This window comes from Sylvia atricapilla, chromosome 15, assembly GCF_009819655.1.
Source record: "Sylvia atricapilla isolate bSylAtr1 chromosome 15, bSylAtr1.pri, whole genome shotgun sequence".
NCBI lineage: Eukaryota > Metazoa > Chordata > Aves > Passeriformes > Sylviidae > Sylvia > Sylvia atricapilla.
Genome location: NC_089154.1, coordinates 10,361,885 through 10,376,355, shown reverse-complemented (window position 1 = coordinate 10,376,355; position 14,471 = coordinate 10,361,885). Strand labels below are relative to the sequence as shown.

General features: G+C 55.5%; 1 protein-coding gene and 1 long non-coding RNA gene across 6 annotated transcripts in view; one reads left to right on the top strand and one right to left on the bottom strand.

Annotated features, from left to right (window-relative positions):
- Nucleotides 1–4,830: 4,830 nt before the first annotated feature.
- LOC136368137 (uncharacterized) lies at nt 4,831–7,009 on the bottom strand. Of its 3 annotated transcripts, XR_010744774.1 has the most exons (4): nt 6,879–7,009; nt 6,304–6,566; nt 5,764–5,882; nt 4,831–5,330 (listed from the first exon to the last, which is right to left on the bottom strand). It is a non-coding gene; the product is annotated as an uncharacterized lncRNA (long non-coding RNA). The 3 variants fall into 3 exon arrangements; XR_010744773.1 differs by having other exon boundaries at nt 4,831–5,882; XR_010744775.1 differs by having other exon boundaries at nt 4,831–5,879.
- Nucleotides 7,010–10,188: 3,179 nt separating this feature from the next.
- The window catches only part of AXIN1 (axin 1), a 76,420-nt gene continuing 72,137 nt past the window's right edge, over nt 10,189–14,471 (top strand). For 2 of the 3 annotated variants that reach the window (XM_066330158.1, XM_066330157.1), the window contains exon 1: nt 10,301–10,427. The gene's annotated coding sequence lies outside the window, so the exon portion shown is untranslated. Of the gene's footprint in view, nt 10,205–10,300; nt 10,428–14,471 lie in introns of those variants that run through there. The other variant, XM_066330159.1, reaches the window with a different exon arrangement.

Genomic DNA, 14,471 nt, shown 5'->3' with positions numbered 1-14,471 from the left:
TTTGTGCTTCAGCCAGGTATTTATTCCCCTGGAGACTACTCACACATTCCAAGGCATTTTAATTTCCTTGACAGCCCTTTAAATTCCTTGAGAGACCCTCCTGCATGTGCTGTGAGACTCAGGTGGACTTTGCCAGATGAGTCTCACCTGCCCAGCTGGATGTGAGGTGACTCTGCCCCCACAGCCCATAACTGTGTATGACTGCTCATTTTATTCCTTAGGATGCAGTCCCGTGACTTTTGAGGCTGGTCAAGAACCTGAGCTCGGTCAAATCCTTCCCCCTAAAAGTCATGTATGGAGTTGGAAGGTTTCAAGGGGTGGAAAGTCTTTACTCCTAACTTTAAGCTGCCTTGCACCAGCTCTGGGAATGGAGCCTTGTCATGCTCTGCTCCCAATGCAGGACTTTGCCATACCGGGGATTTTCTCCTCTTTCTCACACTTTATCCTCTCAGTCTATTGTGCTTCAAGTCTTGCTGCAAGGCTTTTCCCCTAGAAATCATTAACTTTTTTTCACAGCAGTTCTCTACCACTGTTTTAAAATGTGGAACCTGTGTGCCAGCACCAAAAATGGAGGGAAATCTCCTTGGATGCAGGCACTAGGCTAGTGGGTTTCCACCTGGCCAGGTCGTCCTGGGACGTACAGATTTGAAAGTCTTGTGGAAATCACCCATATCCAGACCCACTTGTCCTGCTGAGCTCCCTTCTCTTTTTTGAATGCTGTGTCACCTTTTATTGGGTTATTTTCCCTGCCTTCTGCATGATACGCTGAAGAACAAGGTGAATGAAGGCCTTTGTAGGGCTCTGGGACAGACACTTTGTTGGAGGGGCTGGTGGAGCCACTCTCTGCAGTGGGAGCAAGGCACTGGCTCCTCTGCGGGGGCACCAGCAGGTCCCGGTGGCAGAAGGGGACAGCTTGTGGCAGGAGAGGCTGGAAGGTGACAAGAGCCTGGCAAAGGAGCTGGCAGTGGGTGTGTGTGGCTGGAGCCGCGATGGCGTGTGGCTAAAGCTGCTGGCTCGGAGCCCGGGAGTTGCCATGGGAACTGCGGGAGGATGCTCGGAGGGCAGCGCGGGCTCTGCCGCCGCGGGCGCAGGTGGGAGCTCCCCTTGCTGGGGACCCGCAGGTACCCGGCAGGTACCAACTCGTCCTCGGTGCCCAGGGAGCGATCCCCCCTCAGCCAAACCCCAAAGCGCTTCACAGACACCCCGCCTTTGGCAGACAGAGAAAGCACAAGCAGGAGCAGCCCCAGGCGGGACCAGAGCACGGCAGGACCCGGATCAGCCCACGAGTTATGCCGAGAGTCCCATCCCTGAGTCCCAAACCTGTCTCCTGTGCCCAGCAGAGCCCGGAGCAGCAGCTCCTGGCCCAGAGCACAGCTGGGGCTGTGACACTGTCCTTAGTGTGGCTGCGTGGTGTGCACTCACTCACTGCACTGGCGGATGCAGGGCCCGGCTGGATCGGGGCTGGAATGTTTGTTTGAGCTGAGCCTTCCCGGCCGTCCTGAGCTGGCTGCTGATGAGCGTGGCTGAGGAGAGCCAGCCCTTGGTGCCTCCCTTTGCCTGCCCTGGCCCCAGGTGGGCTCTTTGCCCGGCACTGGGACCAGCGGTGTCGGCAGTAGCTGCTCCAGCCAGACCCTTGTCCTCCACTTCTCTGGAAGCCTTTGGTGACCACATTGTCACCAGCCCTTTGCACACCCCAGGAGCTTTATTTTGGGCATCGTTCATTGCTGCTGCTCCCAGGAGACACTTCCCTTTACAATCACCCTAGTTGCCCAGATGGAGGGTATTTACTCTGGTGCCCACAAAACCCATTCCCGGGAGTGTTTCTGCCAGCTCACTGGTACTGCTGTTGGGGTCAGTGACCTGCCCTTTCCAGGCTCTCCATGTGATATGTGAAAAGGAAATTTAATACCACATCTGCCAGGCTCCAGACAACTCTTTCTGGCAGTGGGTAGGTAGGATTTGTCTTAGGATCAGCTGGTTCACCCTCAGTTCCTTCAGAAGCCCTGGACAGGCCTGCTGCTCCATGGCTCATTTCTGCTCTCTTCTCAGCTGGGTTTATGTTGACATCTGTGGTCACCTTTGTCTCCTCTCTGCTCCTCAGGGCAGGAATCCCCCAGTCCTCCCAACAAAACAATGAGCTCGGGCAGAGTCTCCTGCTGCTCCTCCTGCAGCTGCCCTGAAGGACTCCACTCTGGATTGCTTTGAGGAGGAAATGGGAAGATGACCTTAGCTTCCTTTCCCTCAAGCCCATGCTGTTCATCTCTTGCCCTCCTGTCCACTTTCTCCAGATTTCTTCAGGCTTTAGATTCCTCCCTAAGACCCCATTTTATCCCCACTTTCCTGGAACTGCTGTTTGGTGCCAGTAATGACCTATGGGAACAGAAGCACATTGCAGGTCCCGTGTTGGTGTTCCAGGCAGCAGGGCTGGGCTGTTTGCTGTTCCCTGGCTGCCACATCCATCCCTGGACCATGAGGATGGAGCCAGGACCACATTCCCACCTTCAGGACTCACTCAGCCATGAGCACAAACCCATGTCCACATCACAGGACTGGTGTCGAGGCCTGTGCTCTGTCCATCATCAGTAACGCCCTCCAGAGGAGTGAGAGGCTCTGGGTCTCGCAGACCTGGCTTGGAGCAGCTCAGCAGGAAGGCAGGAAGCATCCTAAGATCCGAGGATAAGCATGGCCAGAGGTACCACTTCCCCATTCCGGCCAGCACCACGAAGCCAGGAAAAGGGATGGCTGATCCAGGCAGTGTCTGTTCCCCAGTAGAAAACCCCAGTGCTGTGAACAGGAATCACGAATGGCAGCAGTGAGGAATGAGGGAAGAGGTCATGAATGGTTTGGCCCCATCCTGGCTCTTGGGATGAACCAGTGTGGAATCCCCATGGGAAACAGAAGAAACGGCTGGTAGGGCGTCGTGTGTCTGCACCCATCACTGCTCCTTGGAGGAGGAGGAGGATGAGGGCTGATGGTTGATGGTGATGAGCCATGAAAGCCTTGGCACCAAGGCATTGTGCAGCGGGAGCGATGGGAAAGGCTGGCCAAGGGAGCCACCGCTTTCTGCAACAGCCTTCAAAGAGTTTCCCTAAGTGTTGCTGCTCTTCAGGGCTTCCTCCTCCAAGAAAAAAAAAAAAAAAAAAAAGTAGGGAAAAAAGGAGACGAGGAAGAGCAATCTCTGGGTGTGGGATGAAAGCGGCCTGTCTTGACTATTTACCCAGCAATTATAAGTAAATCGGTGGTGCCTAACGGGGCCGGTTGCCATAGTGACGATGGGATGGAAGGACCAGCATTTGGTCCTGGCTGCAGCCAATCAGGCTGGGAAGCCCAAGCTGCAATATAAAGTAAAGATTCCCATCTTCCAGCCACGCACTTGCCAAGAAAGGGAAATAGGTTCAAGAGTCTGGGGAAAAAAAGTGCTGCGGCCGGCGGCAAGCAGGGCGGCTGCTCCCGTCATGGCGGACTGCGAACGCCCGGGCAGGTGAGAATCCCAACTCTCCCCATCTCCCGCTCATTGTTCTCCCGCGCCGCGGTCCCTCCGCCGCCCCACCCCACCCACGCCGCCGCCCCGACCCCCTCGCCCCGGCACCCACAATGAAACCCCCCTTCGGGTGGGAGACAAAGAGAGGCGGGTGGAGAAATGCTCCACCATTCTCCCCAAATTGCCATCGTAGGCCTTTCAAATCAAATTTCGCAAAGCAGCTTCATCAAAGGCCCCCAGCTGAGAGGCACGAGCCCCATATTCCTGCCCCCCCGGCAGGTCTGGGGTGGTGCGGTGATCCCATACAAAGTCGGCACCGCTCCAGAAGTGTCTTTGCAAAAAAAAAAAAAGAGAGGGAAAAAAAAGGGGGGGAGGATATGGAGATAAAAAACGCGAGAAAGAACGGCGCCTAAATTGCTCATCGTCTCCCCATCTCATTACTGGCGACTTCTGAGGACGGATATTTCCAAAGGCTGCAATGAAAGACTTGTGAATGGAGCCCCCCCCGGATGAGATCAAAGCCCGAGGCTGGGACGCCAGGGTGTGCCGGAGGAGGGGGCGAGGGCCAGCGGCGCCGCAGGATGCTGGGGGGAGCCTTCCTCCCCTGCTGTCGCTGCCCTCCATGTTTCCCAGTGTCGCTGCCGCCGCTGCCTGACCCATCTTGCAATGGAGACCAGGGACAGTGGCCAGATCCCAACGGCTGGAACCGAGACGAGCAAACTCCGTTGGCTCACAGTTCGGCAACTCTCCCAAAATTCATGGTTAATAAAGGAGCTTATTCCATCTGGGACCTTTCCAGACACCTCGAATTGCAGATGAGCGGGTGGCTTCCCCACCGCTGGAACCCACTCCTTGGGTGTCTTCTCTCCTCACGCCGCGGCATCGCCAGCCCTGGTGAGCCACCAGCAGAAGGGTCGAGGACAAAGGCAGGAGGACAGAAGTTGTGCCACTTTCCCTTCCCGCCGCCTCCCTTCAAACGCGGGCTGCTTTCTTCTGCTCAGCAATAAATTTGGCTCGGGGCAGCGTTCCCACCACCGGCACCACCGGCAGCCGGGCGCCCCATCAGCGGCACGGAGAGCAAACTCACAGATGGTAAAATAAGAGAGTCGTGTAGGGTTCAAAGAGACCTTCTATGTCAATTGTTATATTATTAGGTAAACTCCAAGAAGAAAATCTTTTAATCCACTGTGGCTAATCCAGTCCACTTTTGTTGGCCAGGACATATTCAGCATCAACAAAAGGCTCTGGCCGACGGACACCGGCATACATAATGTATTGATAACTGCGGGAGCCGGCTCGGCGGCAGAAAGAGACACTGCTCGGGCCGGCAGCGGGGGCCGGCAGGAGGATTTGCCCGACTTTTATCAGTTTTATTTTCATTTCAAAGAACGCGGCTGATATTTGCACTGCGCTGCTTACCGGGGAGCACAAAGAGAGCAGAGATGTTCCCAGCTCCGGCCGGCCCTGAAACCTCGCTGGGATCCTGCCAGGACCTCAGCGGGAGCCTCACCCCTCACTGCCTCCCCAGGGCAGTGGTGGTACAGAGAGCTGGAAGGTCAGGTTGGTTCTGGGCCTGGTTTTGGGGTGGTGGTTCCCATGGGGAGTTGGCAGCTGGGGTGGCTCCCCTTAAATTAGCCATACTCTGGGATTTATCCTGGGACGGTGCTGTTGCCCTGGGATGGGGGAACCACCTTCCTCTAAGGACATGGGATACAACTGATGTGGGAATAGAAGTGTCCATGCTGTGAAGAGCTGAAGAGCCAGTGCCACTGGGGAGGAGAAGTGGAGATCACACCTGGAGTCACCTTTTCTTCGCAACACAGCACAGCAGAGACCTGAGCCAAAGAACCTGGACAGGAAATAAAACCAGCAGCAGCAAAGGGCAGGTGGGACATGAGTGGGGACCACGTGGCCACAGCCTGGCTGATGTGAGTGTTTGGGCAGGAGGAGGTGGGAGCTGGCGGGAATGAGCTGAGAGGGATTGAGGTGGCAGCTGCAGATGCTGCAGGTGAGCAGGGCACATCGGCCACACACCCCCTCCAGGCACTGGGTATGGCCTGTCCTAAGCAACTGGCTCCCCTGGGGCAGTTCTGGGTGAGGGTCCACACCTGAGGGTCCACAGCAGGGCAGGAGGCCATGGATGGCCAGGCTGGGCCCACAGGGATTGAAAACAGCTGTGAACTACATGGCTGGACAGGCATTGGTGGCCAGGGGATAAGGATAGGACTGAGCCAGGAGGGAACTCTGCACAGCAAGGAACTGGGGTCTCTGGTGGGTGTGACCTCACTCAGGAGCCCTTGGCACTCCCAGGATGCCATTGAGTCCAAAATGTTCTTATTCCTGCTGCGAGTAGCTCAGCACCATCCGAGGCCAGTGGCTCATGTGTAGCCATGGGGATCTTCTGTAAGAATGTGGAAAGGAAACAGCAACAGAGAAACCAAAAGGACTCACTTCAAAGAGCCCAGAGGGCTTTCCCAGGGTTTTTTCCTCACGACAAGCAACAGCAGAGGAGTCCCTCTCCTGAGGGTGGGGGGCTCACTGCACCCCAGACGCTCTCTGAGGTCGGCACAGGCATTCATCCATTGGGATAGTGATTACAAGGCACTGACAGGCACAAGTGACCCAGGGAGAAAACAGCTTCACAAGGATTTGGTTGTTACTGCAAGCCCTGGGTCAAGCTGTTCTGCTCTTGCTGCCCTCACAGGCGCTGGGAATCCTCCAGAACTACAATCCTCCTCCAGTGGGGTTAAAATGGCCAGTGCCAGAAGCTTCTGCAGGGAATGGATGAACAAACAGTAATTAAGCAGAAAGCTGTGACTCACCAGCTCCGGACAGTCCATCCTGAGATCCATCAATGGATCCAAGGGACAGGGGTCAGGGATGTGGATGTCACCCTGAAGCAGAGGCTCTTTGGAAGGCTGAAGCACAGTGGGGGCTCACTGAGCCTCACTGCCCAACTCAGACAGTTGCTCTGATCATCACCACGGCATTCCCAAAACTCCCAGCTTCTCCAGATGATCCATCCAGAGGTCTGCCCAGCACAGAAGCTGCCAGGCCACACTGACACATGAGGAGCACAAACCACCTGGGAGGCAGAGGACAAGAATTCAGGCTGAATCATTCATTTCCATCAGACAGGATTTTCATGGCAGGGGTCTCTGCACAGCTGTTGAAAGCAATACTAAGATAAATAGGTTGAGCTAATAATGTTCAGCTTTGGAGACCTGAAAATACCCCTCTGTTGGGAAGAGGGAGACATGGACCTCCTGGGCAGACACCTCTGCTCCATGCCCCACTGTAGGCCAAAGCTCAGGTGGGCTGGGATGACTTCTGCCATTGACTGGTGTCTCGTGGGACACTGCCCACAAGGTGGTCACCCAAGACCATGGGCACTCACCTCACAGCCCTGGGAGAGTCACAGAAGTGTGGGAAGAACAACCTAAGCCCATGTCAAGCTCCTCTGTGACATGTGTTCTCCATGATGTGGCCTTGGCACACTGCGGGAAGATGCTGCCAAGAGGAAGAGTCTATCTTTTTCTAGTTTTCTCCTGTCTTGAGCCTCTGTAACTATAAAGAATCAGGATGAAATACAACACAAGGTTGTATTTGCTCACATTTGCCAACCATGGGTTCTCTGGAGGCTGGTCACTGTGCCAGCCAGCTTGTGTCCGTGGAACGACTTCTGACAGGAGATGCACTGGGAAGAGGATGCCCAGCAGGACAATCAAAGTGGGAATCTATTCTCTGGAAGAACACCAGGACAGCCCTGAGGTGAGAGAGCCAAGGCTGCAGGGTCTGGCTGCTGTCAGCTCCCACTGTAGGGGAGAGGAGCTGCACAGGCTGAGGGACACAGCATGAGCACGAGGGGTGTGAGGTGCTTGGACACAAATGGTTTTGTGGACATGACATGGTTGGACACCAGATGGTGCCTCCAGCCCTGCAGAGCAAGGCAGAGGCAGGAGCCTCTGTGTCCTGATAGGGACAGGGGACAAAGGGCTGGGAAGCAGCTTCTGTGGAAGACAGCCCAAGGCTGGGCTTTTGGAGGAGATGGGGCACTCAAAGCTGCCTTGCCTGATGCTCAAATCTCCAAGGAGCAGTTCTTGTAATCTCTTCCCCAGGGAAGTTGGATGCCACAGGATGCTCACGATCACAATTCCGTGACTACCCCTGCTCCCAGATTCTGTCCTAGAGAGGACTTGGGTCTGCTGTGGTTCACCTGCCTGGCACAGGAAGGAGAGATTTTAGGAGAGAGACAGCCAGGCAGAGTTGCCAAGTGGTGAGCATGGGTGACAGGCTCAGGAGCACTGGCAGAAAGGGACAGGGAATCCCAAGGCTGACATCCAGTGCCAGTTTTCCTTGGCTGTGGAGCAGGTCTTGGATCCCTCCAAATACAGAGACATCCCACTTCTCTGAGCTTCTTCCCACAGTAAATTATTTTGTGAGCAATTTCTCCAGTTTTCTGTCAGGACAAGACAAACACTTTCCATACCTGCTCACCTCATGCTGGAAAGCCTTGAGATGAGTCAATGACAAGATGACCTCCTGGGCTGGGCTTGTGCTAGGCAGTTAAAGCAGCAGAAGAGTTTGGAGACTCTCCCCTAAGTGTGTGGATAAATGTACCCCCAGCTCATCAGCCAGGACTGTTCCCTGCAGGAGGAAGCAGGTCAGGCCCAGGCACTACTGGGCTGTGCACAGCATTTTGGCCGGTCAGGACCTCAGCTGGTGTCCATCAGGGCTGAGCCTTTCTTGGCACTGTCCCACTCCTTCCCACCATGGAGGAGGAACACTCCAGTGACCCTCAGGGTGGAGGGGCTCCAAGGGCTGCTGTGCTGAGCCCTGGCCACCTTCACTGGGTGCTGGTGACACACCAGTGCAGGGGTCCCATCTCCCAGCTCAGCCAGGAGGGGTGCCCCTTGCTGGAGAGGTGACACAGGATGGTTGCTCCAAGGAAAGAGCACCTCAAGAGGGAAGATGGCCAAGGAGGGCAACCTCACTTGCAGCTGGGGATTTTCAAAGGAAGCAGGAGGTTGGGAAAGAGATGATGGAGGCTGGAGTCTCCATGTGGGTAGAGAGAGATCCCAGAGGGTCTGTGGCTATCCTACCAGACAGCAGAAAGGGCAGAGGCTCCCAGAAGTGTCCTGCCAGGACTGAGGGTCTCCTAGCTGGGTCTGGCCAGTCCCCGTGGCCTGGAATACTTGGTCCTGCAGCACACAGAGCGTGTTGTGCCACAGAAGGGTCCAGTGAGGGCTCTGGCTGGCAGACTGACCTCCTGCCAGCACAGCTGTCCTGCCTGACACAGGCAGCCACCAGGAGCCCACTGCTGGCAATTAGCTGCCCATGGCAATTAGATTCTGGCTGCTGGGCTGCCTGGGCACCCAGAGCAAACACTTCCCCAGGGCACGGGATCACTCAGAGGAGCGTTTGGGGCATCTAATGCCCTGTTTGAGGAGCTCGAGGCTGAGAAAATCATTCTGCAGGAGAATTAAGGCGTGGAAGTGCTGTGGGGCTTCCCTCAGCAGTGCCCAGTGTGATCACAAGGGGCTGGCTGGGGTTTGGACCTCAGCAAACCAGCCACGACCTCAGCTGCTGTTGTCACTTTATGGGCTCAGAGCTCTCCTGGTGAAGGACAACAGTGCGCTGGAACCTAAACTGTGCCTGTCAGGTACCGTGCAGTGGTAAAATTTCTTCTAGAGCTTGCCCTGGACGCATGAGCGTTTCTGAGATGTCCTCATAAGCCTTCCTGCACACAGCAAAGCCGACCATAAACCCGTGGGCCACTAGGTGGACTCACAACAAACCAAAATTGCGGGATGGAGAGCTCCCTGACCGTCTGCCTCGTCTCCGGGGAGAGCCTCGTCAAAGCAGAGACACCGTCAGCCAGAGTCGTCCCAGGAGAGAACAGAGAAACAGCAGTGTGTGTCCAGCTGAGCACTGCCTCGTCACCAGAGCTGGAGAATTAGCCAAAACATGGTCACCAGGCCTTAGCCGTCACGAAAATTTTGCCAGCTCCCTGGGAGAGCTGACTGTCCAGGAGGAGTGAGCCAGGAATGTGGGGACAGCTCTCCAAGCTGCACCGCTGATGGAGATCATATCCAAAGGGTCACACTGGAAATCTTGGGGCTGCAGGACATTGAGGCACCACCAAGCACTGAGGGGGCTCTTGGCAGCCGAGCTGGTGATCACAGTTAAGCCAGAAGACCTTGCCCAGCATTTGCCCATACCAAAACAGGTCAGTGAGAGCAGAGCAGCCGATATTTCTGCACTGACCAGCCTTCCCTCACCTTCCAGCAGCCCAGGTCACAGTCACTGAGGGCTGGATAAAGGAAACCCATCTTTCCCGGCAGAATCAAGCAGGTTGAATTATCACAGGCTGCTCTGGGATAACCCTGCTGCAGGAACCAGCTGTTTCCATGCAGCTGTTCCTCATGTTCTTCTCATCCCATCCCACGGTGGGGACACTGGAGCAGAGGGCAAGCAATGGCCTGGGCAGGTGGGTGGGCCCTGGCTCTGCAGTGGGGCTTGGGAACCAGGGACAGGGTTGTCCTCTGACACTGCTGCTCCCTCCTGCCTCAGCTCTGTAAGCTGGGACCGTTTCAGCAGGGATAACCACTCCAGAGGTCCCGTGCTCAAGACAGAGCACATCCTGCTCCAGACGTCTCCCTCTCACAGAGGCAAGATGTGAAGTGTGTCCTTCACAGGACCATGGGAACAGGTTCCAGTCCTGTGAGTGGGGAGCACAGAGCTGTCCAGTTCCCCTGGAAACCTCTCCTGGGTAGGGTGGTCCCAGCAGGGCTGAGCTGACCTCTCTTCTCTCTGCAGAGCGGCGCTTCTGGGATGTGTGTGGACGGCATCCCACCCCTGGCACCTCGAGAGGAGCAGCGAGCCTGGTGGTCTGGAGCATGGAGAGGCAGGAGTGCAGGGCACAGGCCCTGGCTGGACCCCAAAGGTGGGTGCAGAAAGGTGTGGGGTGTCCCCGGGGGGGTGCTCACCTTCACTGGCTGGGGATGAAGAGCACTGGCCATTGGTGGTGCTGGCTGGACTCCAGTGCCATTGCTTTGAGAAGGTTGATCAAAACCAGGGGAGCTGTAGGGTCTGCAAAGTGGCAGGGATCTGACAGGGTCTTGGATGTGGCAGGGTCTCAGATGTAGCAAGGGCCTGTGAGGGTCTCTTTGCTCTGCCAGATATGGGAACCTTTCCCCAAAAGCAGCACAGAGGCCAGGTGGGGAGGGCTGGGGGACACACCAAGGGACTGGCACCCCTATCAGTTCATACCCTTCTATGCCACAGCCCTGAGCTGGGATGGGAGCCCAGGGCTTATCTGGGGTGGGACAGGAGTGAGAAGAGAAGCCCATGTGAACAAACTGGGCTTTGCCCAGCCAGGGCAGAGGAACAGTAGCTGATTATGGTCACTGGCTGTTACTGGGGTTATAAATGGTGCAAACCAAGCAGAGGAAAGGGGCCATGAGCTGCTATGACTCTCCCTGGGCTGGATGGAATGGAGCAGAGGAGCATGGGGAAAGCTTTGACCAGTACTCCAGTCCTTGAACCCAAAACATGAGGCTAGAGGTGGCTTCCAGTCAGAAAGGAGCTGGGGTGGTGTCTGAGGGCTGGTGGAAGGTGGTAGGAGGGTCACAGAAGTGTGAGAAGACAACTAAAAGTCCATGTCAAGCTCCTCTGTGAAGAAGGTGCTGGGTGAGCAGTGCATCCAGAGTAGCCTCCCAAGGCACAGCATGAGCATGTCATGATCTTTTTGGGGGAAAACATCAGGTTTAGGGGCTCTGTAATCCAGCAGGAAGGGCAAAGCAGAGCTGGGGGAAACAGGCTGATGCCAAGGCAGGCACAAAGAGAAACACCTGGAAATGAAGGGAGAGCGAAGCCCTGGGAGAACAAGCCCGGGACACTGCAGGGGCTCAGGGTTATGTACTGGGGCTTCCATCTGCCATTCGGGCATCTGCACCACCATGGGAAAGCACTGGTAGCTTCAAAACCCAGTTTGGACAGCTGCCTTAGCTGGTCCAGGCCCTTCTCCCCCCACATGTCTGCAGGAAGGTCACCCTGGTGACAGGTTTTGTTACTTTTGATGTGAGCAGTAAAGCTTTCAGTAAAACTTTTGCTCCATCCACCCACTCCAGGCTTGTACTCCATCATAAACAGGGGATTTGCAAGCAAGCATCCATGTAGGAACAGGAGTAAACAGGGAAACAGGGATGATTTTTCTGGAGGGGAAGGATCTGAGTGCCCAGAGCAGCCAAACCCTGCAACCTTCCCACTGCCTGGAAGGCTCCACCATGGGCTTTATGAAAGAGCAGGATCTGAGTGAAAAGGCATAAACTTGGTGTCCAAAGAGTGCTTCATCCTTTTAACCCAGCATTAGAAGCAATGTGTTTGCCTCATTGAGCTGGGGAATCCAAAGAAAGAGACATACCCAGGCTGCCTGTGAGGTCTGCACCCGCAGCTCCATGGATGCTTTGGCAGGCTGACATGGTCAGGGTGGGCAGGTATCTTTAGATTCTGCAAGAAGGGATAGTTGCTGTGGTGGTTGAAATCAGCATCACTCCCTTCCACTTTTGCCCCCAGGCCTGGCACAGCTGTCTGGGCATCCTCACTGCCCACACTGAGCTCTGCTCCATCCACCCCTCCCAGTGAGGCAGGTGCTCTCATCCAGTCCCCAACTCTATCCATGGCCACTTCTCTGCTTTGTTCTCCTGCCAGCCATATCCTGGCTCTGCTTGCTTGTCCCCACAGTGACAGTGCCACTGGGCTGTTGGTGCCTCATCCCAGCTGGGCTCTTTGGGATGCTCTGGGTTCCTGGTCCCACAACACCAATACTTTTATCTTGGATTCTAATACATTTTCTTCCTCCTGTAAGCATCATCTTGCCAGCGCTCCAAGAGAGAGCTGTCAGCCCCCTCTTGCACTCCAGGACATTATTTTCTTGGCAATATATTTTTTTAATCATTAAATCTTTAAATCATTGTTTTCTTCGGCCATCATTGGTCATGCAGTCAAACCCTAGGTCCTGCCTCAGCACTGAGGGTGCTGCAGGCCCGAGGTGGGAGGCAGCACATCCCTGTGAGCGAGCTGCCCTTTGCATCTGTCAGCGATCAGTGTGGGACCTCGCCTTCCAAGAGTATTTCCATTTATCCCCTAGCTCCAAAAAGGTTTGTGAATAAAACCACCGGACTTCAGCATCGCTTATGACCTTGCAGGAGCCTTTTAAATGGCAGCCAAAGGTTGAACAGCACCATCTAGTGCGCTCCCTCCCGAATCCGCCTGCGCCGGAGGGACGCCGGCTCCCACCCACGCACATCCCTGCCGCTGGAAGGACACTGCGTGCTGACAGCCCACCAGCCATCCATCACCCCTCAGCACCGGGGCACCACCTCGCTCTCGGGGAGCCAGTCAGTCGCTACAAAGAGGAGAATTCATTTGGGAGGACTCTAGTCAGTGCTGAAGCAGATCCAAGCGGTTTCAGGCTCTGTAGATGGGATGTTAGAGAGCTTGCGGGTCCCAAGCTACCTTGGCGGGAGGAGAGGGTGCTACAGATCACATCCCTGTGCAAGGAGGCTCTGGAATTGCACTGCACCAGTGCTGCCTGCATGCAGCACAGACTCTTCAGACCGAAGGCTGAGAGCAGTTCCTTTTCTCCAGTGTTAGCTCTTTGTTTCTTCCAGGCAGAAAAGAATGTGTGCATTGGGCACTGGGAAGTGTCCAGCACTCCAGGTTCACATGGGGCCAGCCTCAGTGGCAGGGTGACACGAGGGGTGCACCACAAACACCAAAACATCTCGGTGGTGGCAGTTTTAGTGTGAGAGTGGAATTTGGGGTAAAAGGCAGAGCTTCATGATCAGCTGATGAAGAAGGGAAAATAACCAGGTTTGGTTCATTGGCCTCAAAGATCTTGTAGTCTGATTCCTCCAGCACACAGGAATGCTCAGTGTGGTTTATCACGTCTGATGCCCTCAGATAAATCTGGAAGTAAGTGATTTTGGCCCCTGGTAGAGTGCAGGGATAAGTCTCCTCCTCATCAGCCACCTTAGGGGTAAAAGGCAGGGAAGGGGCTCCAGAGGGAGCCCATGGCTCTCTCAGCCCCAAGCATCCCTGCTAGAGAACCAGAAAATAATGAGGCACCGTGAGGCCTTGGCATCAATGAGTGGGAATTTGGTTCTCCTGGCCTAGGAAGGGGCTGCCTTTGCTGGAGCAGGGCAGTGCTGGCCCTGCTTTCCCTGGGAGCATGCACAGAGTGATCCTGCACTGCTGGAAGGGTCATGCCAGCTGGTCTGGAGACCCCCTGACTCTCTGTGTGCCTGTGGGCTGGTTCTCACTCAAGGCAGTGTTTCTTGAGCTGGGGGAATGTGCCAGGAGCTGGTGGGAGCAAGATGAGCCTCCAGCACTTCTCCCACCTCCCCAGGTCCAGCCCAACCCGAGGAGCAGTAAGGAAGGTCAGGGAAGGGTGGCAGCATGAGGGAGGCCATGTCAACCCCCAGCACCTCAACCACCTGCATCCTGCTGCACCCAAACTCATTACCCGCCACCTCGGGCTCTCCCTTGCCACAGAGAAATCTTGCTGTGGTTTCTCAAACGAATTCAGTTCAAGCCACGAATCTTGCTGGGCCCTTCCCTGGGAGATGAAAAGCTCTTTAACACCTGATCGTCTCTCACCCATGACGTGGCTGAAGTGCTATAATGGAGGCGTCTCTGGGGCTCCTTTAAACTTGGTGGGGAGGCTGCAGGCCTCAGCTAACTCACTGCAAAGCAGGGCTCACTTTTAACTCTCCTCCACCTTCTCCTGATTTCTCAGCATCCTTTCCAAAACACACACCTGGAACCCTTCTGCTGTAGCACCCAGCCCTGTCCCAGCTGGACATCCCCCATGGGGACCTTGCTGCTCCCACCTTATCCCTCCTGCCTCCTAAACTCCCCCTAATCTATCCTTGCCCGATCCCGAGTTTCCAGCAGAAGGGCCCTGTGTTCAGTGGACAGACCCTTT